Source organism: Mauremys reevesii, linkage group 20, assembly GCF_016161935.1.
Source record: "Mauremys reevesii isolate NIE-2019 linkage group 20, ASM1616193v1, whole genome shotgun sequence".
Taxonomy (NCBI): Eukaryota; Metazoa; Chordata; order Testudines; family Geoemydidae; genus Mauremys; species Mauremys reevesii.
The window spans coordinates 24,868,957-24,880,750 of record NC_052642.1 but is presented as its reverse complement, the minus strand read 5'-3'; the positions used below and the strand labels follow the sequence as shown (position 1 = coordinate 24,880,750).

Below are 11,794 nucleotides of genomic sequence, written 5' to 3'. Positions count from 1 at the left end.
CCAAAACAGACACTTATCTCATTGAGAGTGGCGGCTATTCTGTTCCCAGTGGGACAGCTTTTTCGTGGCATTAATAATTCTCGAGGTCCTCTTGCTCTCACTTGATTTCCATTGCATGAGTGCAGGAGACTCTGATGTGACACCCAGCGGGGTGGGAGGAGGGGGGAGATGAAAAAAAAATTAGCACCTCCCTCTACAATGTTGCAGTCTCTTCATTTCACAAATCCTGTATCCCACGGCTCTGCCCTCAACCCATCTCACATTACACCTTTAGCATTACAATAAAAAAGCAGCCCTTGCACCCGACATAGTCACTCTGGCCCCTCCCCAGCATGAATCCCACAGAGCCCCATACCCAAAGACGAAGCACACGGCCTGTGAAGGATACTACAGCGAGTACAGATGAGAAATTGAAAGGACTGACCATTTACTCACAGCCAGGTATGCAGAAGGCAGAAAGATGACGACTATTCATGTCTCCTTAGAAGGATGTCCAGGCTGCTCAGGTCCACTTCTGCATATTCTTGCCCATCGAGGGCTCCTGGATGATTCCTCTTCAAATTAATAAAGTCAAGCAAGTACCATCACTACACAGAGCTCTACTGGTGCATTTAATCTTGCCCTCATCCCTGCCTCCCTCTCCCATCCCATCCACATCCGCTCGACTTGATGAACAGAGACTGAGTCAACATCCACAGACACCGCTCCACTCTAGCGCCCACTGCCCCACATGATTTTCATCTCCTCCTATTTGTTCATAGCTCCCGAGTTCTAGCCTGTGGGGATGCACACCTAGCACTCCTATCCGTGTCCTATGAAGGGAGACAGCACAAGAAGAAGCAAGGACAGAGACAGAGTGAGAGACAGACAGACAGAGTGTGTGTTGGCCAACACATTAGAGGAGAGAGAGAGAGAGAAAAAAACATGTGAGGGAGTCAAGAAACTCACGAGCTGGAGTCATCCCCCTGGATCCAACCTTCTGCTGCAGAGGACACACCCCTCCTGGCCAGAGAAATTACCAGCCCCTAAAAATGGGGACCTTGTCTCCTTCATAACCACTAGTTAGGAACCTTTTCTTACAAACCCAGACCTTGCTAATGGGGTGTCCCTACCAGGAGATGAGCCGTGAGCAGAGCAATCACCAAACCAGACACTTATGTCAGTGACAGTGGCCTCTGCTCAACTCCCAGATGGATGGCTCTTGCCTGGCATGAACAATGCTCACAGGCTCGCTGCTCTCACTCACTTGCCACCGCACGAGGGCAGTAGACTCTGACGTGACACTTCTTTTTCCTTGGTACTAAACCCAGCAGAGGGGAGAAAAGCAAAAAAAGAAAATAGTATCTCTGTCTGCAATGTCGCGTAGTCTCTTCATTTTACAGCTCCTGTATCCCACGGTTCTGCCCTCAACCCATCTCCCATTACTACCTTACACCTGCAACTAGAAGGGACCCATTGTAACTGCACCCAAAATAGCCACTTTGCTCAGGAGACTCTTGGCCCTTCCCCCACCTTAATGCCAAAGAGCCTCATGCCCAACGAGGAAGCACACGGCACGTGAAGAAAAGTACAGCAAGAACAGATGAGGAATTCAAAGCACCGACTTCTTACTCACAGCCAGTTATGCGGGAAGCAGAAAGCCGAGGACTGATCGTGTCTGCTCAGAAGGATGTTCAGTTTCATCATGTCCACATCTGCCAACTTCTCCTCTGGCTATGGCTCCTGGGAAATTCCTCTGGAAATGGATCTGCAAAAGCCAAGCATGAGCATCACTACACACATCTCTATTGATGCTTGAAATCTTGCCCTCATCCCTGCCTCCCTCTTCCAGCCCATCTACATCTACCCCACTTGATGAACAGAGACCAAGTTAACACTGACAGTCACCCCTCCACTCCAGCGCCCGCTACCTTGCACAATTTTCATCCCCTCCTACTTCATCATGGCCCCCGAGACCTACCCTGTGGGGGTGCACACCGAGCACACGTGCTCGTGTCGTACGAAGGGAGACAGCACAAGGAAAAGCAAGGACAGAAAGAGAAAGGGGGTGTGTTGGCCAACGTACTGGAGAAGAGAGAGAGAGAGAGAGAAAAAAAAAACACAGGAGGAAGGCAAGCAACTCGCCACCTGGAATCAACCTCCTGGATCCAACTTTTTCTGCAGAGGACACAGCGCTTGTGAACAAAGAAATAAGCAGCCCCTGAAAATGGGGACCTTGTCTCCTTCAGAACCACACCTAGTCAGGAATATTTTGTTACAAACCCAGTCCCAGCTAATGGGGCATTTGTATCTGGATTCAGGTGGGCAGTGAGGAGAGCAATCACCAAAACAGATACTTATCTCATTGACTGTGGCGGCTGCTCTGCTCCCAGCTGGACGGCTGTTGCCTGGCATCCAAAATGCTTGCAATCTCGTCGCTCTCACTCGCTTTCCGTAACATGAGGTGAGCCGATGCTGACCCTCCACTTCTTTTCTCTTGGCCCTCAACCCAGCACAAGGGAGTGGAGGAGAAACAAACAAGTTAGCATCTCAGTTGGCAACATCACATAAGTTCTTCTCCCATTTACCGCACCCCAGACCTCCACCCATAACCCTTCTTCCGTTACACCTTCAGGACCACAACTAGAAAGCAGCCTGTTGCACCTACACTCAAAATAGCCACTCTGCACAGGAGACTTGTGCCTTTCCCTCCTCTTAACCCCACAGAGCTATGTGCCCAACCAGGAACAAAACTGGAGCGAGAACAGATGAGGAATTCGAAGCACCGACCGCTTACTCACAGCCAGTTATGTGGAAGTCAGAAAGCTGAAGACTGTTAATCTGTGCTTAGAAGGATGTCCAGGATGCCCAGGTCCGCGTCTGCTAGTTTCTCCTCCTGCTGCTGCTCCCCGATGATTTCTCTGTAAGCGCAGCAAATAAGCCAAGCAAGAGCCATCGCTACACAAAATTCAACTGATGCGTGAAATCTTGCCCTCATCCCTGCCTCCGTCTCCCATCCCATCCACATCAGCCCCACTAGAGCAGAGACTCAGTCAACATCCACAGTTACCACTCCACTCTAGCGCCCACTGCCCTGCATCATTTTGGTCCCCTACTTGTTCATAGCTCACAAGATCTAGCCTGTGGGGATGCACACCTAACGCACCTGCCCGTGTCCTACTAAGGGAGACAGCACAAAGAGAGGCAAGGACAGAGAGAGAGACACACACACACAGACATACAGACAGAGAGTGTGTTGGCCAACACATTAGAGGAGAGAGAGAGAAAAATGTGGGATGGAGTCAAGAAACTCAACAGCTGGAGTCATCCTCCTCGATCCAACCTTCTGCTGCGTAGGACACACTGTTTGTGGACAGAGAAAAGACCAGCCCCTGATAATGGGGACCTTGTCTCCCTCGTAACCACAGCAGGACAGGAATCTTTTCCTACAAACCGAGCCCCAGCTAATGACAAGTCTCAGCCTGGAGGCAGGTGGGCCGTTACTGGAGTCCTCCCCAAACCAGACAGACACTTATCTCACTGATGGTGACGGCTGCTCCACTCCCAGATTGACGGCATCGCCATAGCCTGGCATCAACAACGCTTGTGGTCTCACAGCTCTTGGTGCTTTCCATCTCACAACGGAGGTGGGCTCTTACCCTTCACTTTTCTCCGTGGTACTAAGCACAACAGAAGAGGGAAAAACAGAAGTTATCATCGGAATCTGCAGTGTTGTGTAGGTGGTTGTTCTCCCATCTCCCATTACACCTTTATAGCTCCATGGAGTCATGAAGAATCCCCTAGCTACCACCTGAGCTGGAACAAGAGCTGTACCAGGGAAAGAATTGTGCCCAAGCCTGGATGGGGTCCAGTCTGAGGAAAAAAAACTTACTGAAGCATCTCTGAGGGTGAGATTATCTGTGTTCAGTTTGATTAGACATAGATTTGCGCTTTTTAATTCGCTTGGTGACTCACTTTGTTCTGTCTGTTACTCTTTAGAACCACTTAAATCCTACTTTCCGTATTGATAAAATCACTTTTTATTTATTAATTAACCCAGAGTTAACCTGGAGGGGGGGCAAACAGCTGTGCATCTCTCTCTATCAGTGTTACAGAGGATGAGCAATTTATGAGTTTACTCCGTATAAGCTTTATGCAGGGTAAAACGGATTTATTTGTGTTTGTACACCATTGGGAGTTGGGCATCTGAGTGCTAAAGACAAGCACACTTCTGTGAGCTGTTTTCAGGTAAACCTGCAGCTTTGGGGCAAGTAATTCAGACCCTGGGTCTATGTTGGAGCAGATGGGAGTATCTGGCTCAGCAAGAGAGGGTGCTAGAGTCCTAAGCTAGCAGGGAAAGCAGGGGCAGAGGTAGACTTGGCACATCAGTTGGCAGCTCCCAGGGGGGTGTCTGTGATCCAACCCATCACAGAGGCCGTCACTGCCCAAAGTTCTATTGGTGTGAGAGATGCCTCCCTCCCTCTCTCACCCACCGTACATCAGCCCCACTTGATGAACAGAGTCAGAGTCAACTCCTACAGTCACCCCCACCACTACCAATGGAGGATCTAGTACCCATCATGCTTCTCTTCCCCCTCCCAATGCCCCAGTGGGATGCAGGCTCTCCAGCCCTAGACTGTGAGCATCCACCATTGCCCATGTTCTATGCAAGGAGACAAGGAGAGAGACAGAAAGAGAGAGCGCGCACATGTTGGCCAACATATGAGAGCAGAGATACACATACAGGAAGGAGGCAAACTCAGCACCTGTAGTCACCTTCCTGGCTCTCCACAAAGAGTTATTGCACTTTGGGAAGACTCCATAGCACCTGACAATTCCTTGAGAGGGCACAAAGGATTCCCCCGAGCTTATCGTGCCCCCGTGAGATGCCGAGGCCTTTCCTCAGGGGCCCTCCCCATACTCACAAATTCTCTCCACTGACAAGAGTATTTGCAGCCCTCCCTCAATACTGAACTTCAGCAAGTTTCCATTTGCTCTTACTCTGCAGATCATTGTCCGGCTTCCATCCCTAGGGATGGGCTCTGGGTGGCTGCTCCTTCTTTGGTCTCTGCCACAGGTTGGCCGATCTCTCATCTGACCAATCTCAGTACGACTGAAAAGAGAGAGAGAGAACACTTGTAAGCTAGGTCACCACTTGTGCATGGAAGAACAACGGACACACACGTCACTGGCTGCTGCTCCCTCCTTCTTTATTCTTCTTCAGCTTACCCAGGGCCTAAAATACTCACCACTCCTAAGGAGCTACAGCCCTCCAGGAAAGGGACAATCCCAGACCACTGCCAGCCACAGGCAGAGCTGGACCTTCCCCAGGACCCATCCCATGGATAGGAGAAGCATCTCTCTGGTCTCCACAAGGCACCTCACTCTGCAGATACTGGATAGAGAAATATCATTTCACAAAAACGAGCACCTGCTCCTCGAATATCACGAGAGCACTCCTTAGCTCCACTGCCAAGTGAAACATCTAGATTGTGCAGGTCTCGTTCCTCCAAATGCTTCTCCTCTGTCTGGGGCGGCTCCATTGGCCTTGAGCGGGCCTCTGCAAGAGCAGCAAACCACCTAGGGAAGAGCCATCACTGTCCAACATGCTACCGTGCTAGATATTTTACAATACCTGCCTCCACTCTCGCACCCACTACCCCCACATGATTTTCATCCCCTCCTACTTCTTCCTGGCTCCTGAGACCTAGCCTGTGGGGATCCACACCTACCCGTGTCCTATAAAGGGAGAAAGCACAGGGAGAGGCAAGGACACAGACAGAGAGAAAGAGAGTGTGTGTTGGCCAACACAGTACAGAAAAGAGAGAGAAAGAGAGAGAGAGGGAGGGAGAGAAATGCAGGAGGAGGGGAAAGAACTCGCCAGCTCGAGGCATCCCCCTGGATCCAACCTTCTCTTGCGGAGGACACACTGCTTGTGGATGGAAAAATGAGCAGCCCCTGAAAACGGGGACCTTGTCTCCCTCGTATCCACAGCTAGTCAGGAACCTGTTCTTACAAACCCAGCCCCAGCTAACAGGGTGTCTCTACCTGGAGTCAGATCGGCCGTGAACAGAACCCTCAGCAAAACAGACACTTATCTCAGTGACAGTGGCATCTCCTCGGCTCCCAGATGTACGGCTCTTGCCTGGCCTGAACAATGCTCACAGGCTCGCTGCTCTCACTCACTTGCCATCGCATGAGGGCAGTAGACTCTGACGTGTGACTTCTTTTTCCTTGGTACTAAACCCAGCAGAGGGGAGAAAAAGAAAAAAAAATAGCATCTCGGTCTGCAATGTTGCGTAGTCCTTCATTTCACATCTCCTGTATCCCACAGCTCCGCCCTCAATCCATCTCCCGTTATTACTTTACACCTGCAACTAGACAGGACCTGCATCCAAAATGGTCACTTTGCTCAGGAGACTCCTGTCCCTTCCCCAGCCTTAATACCACTGTGCCCGGTACCCAACGAGGAAGCACATGGCCTGTGAAGAAAACTACAGCAAGTACAGATAAGGAATTGAAAGCACTGACCGCTTACTCACAGGCAGTTGTTCAGAAGGCAGAAAGCTGAGGACTGTTCATGTCTCCTTAGAAGGATGTCCAAGCTGTTCAGATCCACTTCTGCCAGTTTCTCCTTGGGCTGGGGCTCCTGGACAATTCCTCTGCAAGCGCAGCTGCAAAAGCCAAGCATGAGCCATAACTACACAGCTCTATTGGTGCTTGAAATCTTGGCCTCATCCCTGCCTCCCTCTTCCATCCCATCTACATCGGCCCCACTCGACGAACAGAGACCGAGTTAACACCAACAGTCACCACTCCACTTTAACACCTACTGCCCAACATGGTTTTCGTCCCCTCCTACTACTCCAGGGCTTCCAAGACCTAACCTGTGGGGATGCACACCTAGCACACCTGCCCATGTCCTAAGAAGGGAGACAGCATAAGGAAAGGTAAGGATAGAGAGAGGGTGTGTGTTGGCCAACGTACTAGAGAACAGAGAGAGAGAGAGGAGGAAGGCAAGCAACTCTCCACCTGCAGCCATTCTCCTGGATCTAACCTTCTGCTGCAGAGGACACACTGCTCCTGGCCAGAGAACTGAGCAGCCCCTGAAAATGGGGACCTTGTCTCCCTCATAACCACTAGTCGGGAACCTTTTCCTACAAACCCAGCCCCAGCTAACGGAGCATCGCTACCAGAAGCAAGGGGGCCATGAGCAGAGCAATCACCAAAACAGACACTTATCATTGAGAGTAGCAGCTGTTCCACTCCCAGTTGGACGGCTTTTCCGTAGCATCAATAGTTCTCGCGGTCCGATCACTTTTGCTCACTTTCCAATGTATGAAGGGAGTAGACTCTGACGTCTGATCTCTTTTCCCTTGGTACTAAAGCCAGCACAAGGGGAAAAAATAAGTTACCGTCTAAGCAGGCAACGTCGCGTTAGCTCTTCTTTTCACCTCTCCCACACGGCGGCACTCCGCCCTCAACACTCTTCCCATGACACCTTTAGCATTTCAGCCAAAAAGCAGCCCTTGCAACAGCACCTGACAGTCACTCTGAACAGCAGACTCTGGCCACTCCCCAGCTTTAATACCACAGAGTCCTGTATCCAGTGAGGAAGCACATGGCCTGTGAACAATACTAGAGCAAGTAAAGATGAGGAATTAAAAGTATCAGTTTTAAACAAACAATTTAATACTGTAACCAGTAATGATGGTTGTGAAGCTTGGTTGAGGTGGTGCAGTCAGAGGGTGGGATATTTCCCAGGGAATGCCTTACTGCTAAATGATGAACTAGCACTCAGCTGAGCCCTCAAGGGTTAACGCATTGTTGTTAATGTAACCTCACACTCTACAAGGCAGCACAAATGGAGAGAGGGAGGGGAGACAGCATGGCAGAGAGAGACAGAGACACACCCTGTGTGTGTGGGGCGGGGGGGCGGGAGAGTGAGAGATGCACATTGCCCCTTCAAGTGCACTGACACCACTTTAAGGACATTGCCTTTTTAAGTAGTTCAGGAAGTTGAGACAGCAGCTGCAGGCAGCAGGCTCTCTCCACCCTGAGCCCTGTCCTGTCCCCACCCTGTTCTAGATGGAGAAGGGGACGGGGTAAGTGGGGGGCAGGATTAGGGGGAGGGGGACACCCTGACATTAGCCCCCCTTTCCCCTCTCCCCTGCACAGCAATCAGGAGGCTCCGGGGAGCAGCTCCAAGGCAGAGGGCAGGAGCAGCACATGGCAGAGGGGGGGAGGACAGCTGAACTGCCAGCAATTGATAGCCTGCTGGGTGGCTGCCGCTCAGGAAACTTAGGGAAGCGGGGATCTGATGGGGGGCTACCGGTCCACCCTGGTTCCAAGCCCCCACCAGCTAGCTGAAACGGGCTGCTCTTCCTGCAAGGACTGGATAAACCAGGCAGCTGCCAAGCAACGTTATAAGGGAGCATTGCGCAATGTTAAACGAGCATGGTCCCTAATTGATCAGCAACGTAACAACGTTAACCAGGGCAACTTTAAGTGAGGAGTTCAGTGCTTTGAACACTGTATCGCTTACTCACAGCCAGTTATATGCAAGGCAGAAAGCTGAGGACTGTTAATCTCTGCTTAAAAGAATGTCCAAGCTGCTCAGGTCCACATCTGCCACCTTCTCCTTCGGCTGCTGCTCCTCCATGATTCCTCTAGAAGCGCAGCTGCAAAAGCCAAGCATGAGACATCACTACATATAGCTCTATTGGTGCGTGAAATCCACTCAATGAATACAGACCGAGTAAACACTGACAGTCACCGCTCCACTCTCGCACCCACAGTCCAGCATGCTTTTCATCCCCTCCTACTTCTTCATGGCTCCCGAGACCTAGCCTGTGGGGATGCACAGCTAGCACCACTGCCCGTGTCCTATGAAGGGAAACAGCACAAGGAGAGGCAAAGGGGGGGGGGGAGGAGAGAGAGAGTTGGCCAACACATTAGAAGAGAGAGAGAAACACAGGAGGAAGGCAAGAAACTCACCAGCTGGAGTCATCCCCTTGGATTGAACCTACTGCTAGCAGGGCCGGCTCCAGGGGTTTTGCCACCACAAGCAGCCAAAAAAAAAAAAAAAAAAGCCGCGATCGCAATCTGTGGCAATTCAGCAGGAGGTCTTTCGCTCCTAGTGAGGGACCCTCTGCTGAATTGCCGCCGAATACCTGAAAGTGCCGCCGCGCTCAGGAGTTGCCGCCCCAAGCACCTGCTTGATAAGCTGGTGCCTGGAGCCAGCCCTGACTGCTAGAGAGGAAACACCATTTATGGTCAGAGAAATGAGCAGCCCGTGAAATGGGGACCGTGTCTCTCTCCTAACCACAGCTACTCAGGAACCTTTTCCTACAAACCGAGCCCCAGCTAACGACAATTCTCATCCTGGAGGCAGGTGGGCCGTTACCAGAGTCCTCCCCAAACCAGACACTTCTCACTGATGGTCATGGCTGCTCCACTTCCAGCTCGACGGTATCTGCATATCCTGGCATCAACAATGCTCGCTGTCTCATGGCTCTTGTGCGCTTTCCATCTCACAACAGGGGTGGGCTCTTACCCTTGACTTCTTTGTCTGTGGTACTAAGCACAACACAAGGAGGGAAAAACAAAAGTTATCATCAGAATCTGCAATATTGTGTATGTTCTTCTTCTCCCATCTCCCATTACACCTTTATAGATACAATTAAAAAGCACACAATGCACATTCAATTTCTGGAATTCCTGGCCAGAGAACGCTGTGAAAGCCAAGGCTATAACAGGTTTAAAAAAAGAACTAGGTAAATTCATGGAGGATCGGTCTACCAATGGCTATTGGTCAGGATGGGCAGGGATGGTGCCATTATCCTCTGTTTGCCAGAAACTGGGAATGGGCGACACAGGATGGATCACGTCTCGATTCCCTGTTCCATTCCTTCCCTCTGAAGCACCTGGCATTAGCCACTGTCAGAAGACAGGACACTGGGCTAGATGGATCCTTGATCTGACCAAGTACTGCCCTTCTAATGTTTGTATGTTGAGCAGCCTGTTGCACCTGCACCCAAGAGAGTCACTATGCAGAAGAGACTATTGTTTCTTCCCCTGGATGTAACCCCACAGCTACTCCCAAAATAGGGAAATTCTCCTCCCACACCCAGAAAAAGGAGGAAAACTTTTATAAGAAACCAAACCCACCTAAAGTGAAGCAGCCGCCTGTACTCAGCCTCTACCATGCATTTATCTTAAGCTTCAGCCGTGCTGCTAAAAGTCATAAAGTGTTATGTGCAAGGCAGAAAGCTGAGGACTGCTCATGTCTGCTTAGAAGGATGTTCAGGCTGATCAGATCCACTTCTGCCAGCTTCTCCTCGGGCTGGGGCTCCTGGACAGTTCCTCTGGAAGTGCACCTGCAAAACCCACGCATGAGCCATCAGTACAAAAAGTTCTAGTCATGCATGAAATCTTGCCCTCATCCCTGCCTTCCTCTCCCTTGTCATCTACCTGAGCCCGACTCGTGAACAGAGATGAGTAATCAGAGTCACCGCACCACCTCAGCACCCACTGCCCCTCATGATTTTTCTCTGCTCTTCCTTCTCCATGGCTCCCAAGACCTAGCCTGTGAGGATGCACACCTAGCACCCTGCCTGTGTCCTATGAAAGGAGATGGCGCAAGGAAAGGGAAGGAGAGAGAGAGAGAGAGAGGCAGAGAGTGTGTGTGTTGGCCAACATACTAGAGGACAGACAGAGAGAGAGAAAAACACGGGTGGAAGGCAAGCAACTCACCACCTGCAGTTATCCTCCTGGATCCAACCTTCCGCTGCAGAGAACTCGCCGCTCCTGGCCAGAGAACTGAGCAGCCTCTGAAAATGGGGACCTTGTGCCCTTCGTAACTACAGCTAGTCAAGAACATTTTCTTACAAACCCAGCCCCAGCTAATGTGGCGTCCCTACTAGGAGCAGGGAGGGCCGTGAGCAGAGCAATCACCAAAATAGACACTTATCTCATTGAGAGTGGCGGCTGTTCCGCTCCCAGTTGGACGGCTTTTGCACGGCATCGACAATACTCGCAGTGTCATCGCTCTCCTTCGCTTTCCATCGCATGAGGGCAGTAGATTCTGGCACGTGACTTATTTTCCCTTGGTACTAAACCCAGTACAAGGGGAGAAAACAGATCAGTTACCACCTTAGTTCATAATGTCTTCTAGGCTCTTCCCTTCAACTCTCCCACATGGCAGGGCTCCGCCCTCAACCCTCTTCCCATTACACCCAAAAGCACCCCTTGCAACGGCACCCGACATAGTCACTCTGCACAGCAGACTCTGGTCCCTCCCCAGCCTTAATACCACAGGGCCCCATACCCAACGAGGAAGCACACGGGCTGTGAAAAATACTACAGTGAGTACAGATGAGGATTTCAAAGCACTGACCTCTTACTCACAGCCAGTTAAGCGGGAAGCAGGAAGCGGAGGACTGTTCATGTCTCCTTAGAAGAATGTCCAGGCTGCTCATGTCCACTTCTGCATATTCTCACCCAGCTAGGGCTCCTGGATGATTCCTCTGGAAACTAATAAAGCCAAGCAAGTACCATCACTACACAGAGTTCTATTGGTGTATTTAATCTTGTCCTCATCCCTGCCTCCCTCTCTCATCCCATCTCCATCCGCCCGACTCGATAAACAGAGACTGAGTCAACATTGACAGACACCCATCCACTCTAGCGCCCACTGTCCTGCATGATTTTCATCCCCTCCTACTTGTACATAGCTCCTGAGACCTAGCCTGTGGGGATGCACACCTAGCACTCCTGCCTGTGTCCTACGAAGGGAGACAGCACAAGAGGAGGC

General features: G+C 50.9%; 1 long non-coding RNA gene across 1 annotated transcript; it reads right to left on the bottom strand.

Moving 5' to 3' along the window:
- LOC120387496 lies at positions 1–1,730 on the bottom strand. The gene is made up of 3 exons (XR_005590207.1): positions 1,616–1,730; positions 425–554; positions 1–131 (listed from the first exon to the last, which is right to left on the bottom strand). It is a non-coding gene; the product is annotated as an uncharacterized LOC120387496 (long non-coding RNA).
- Positions 1,731–11,794: the final 10,064 nt, after the last annotated feature.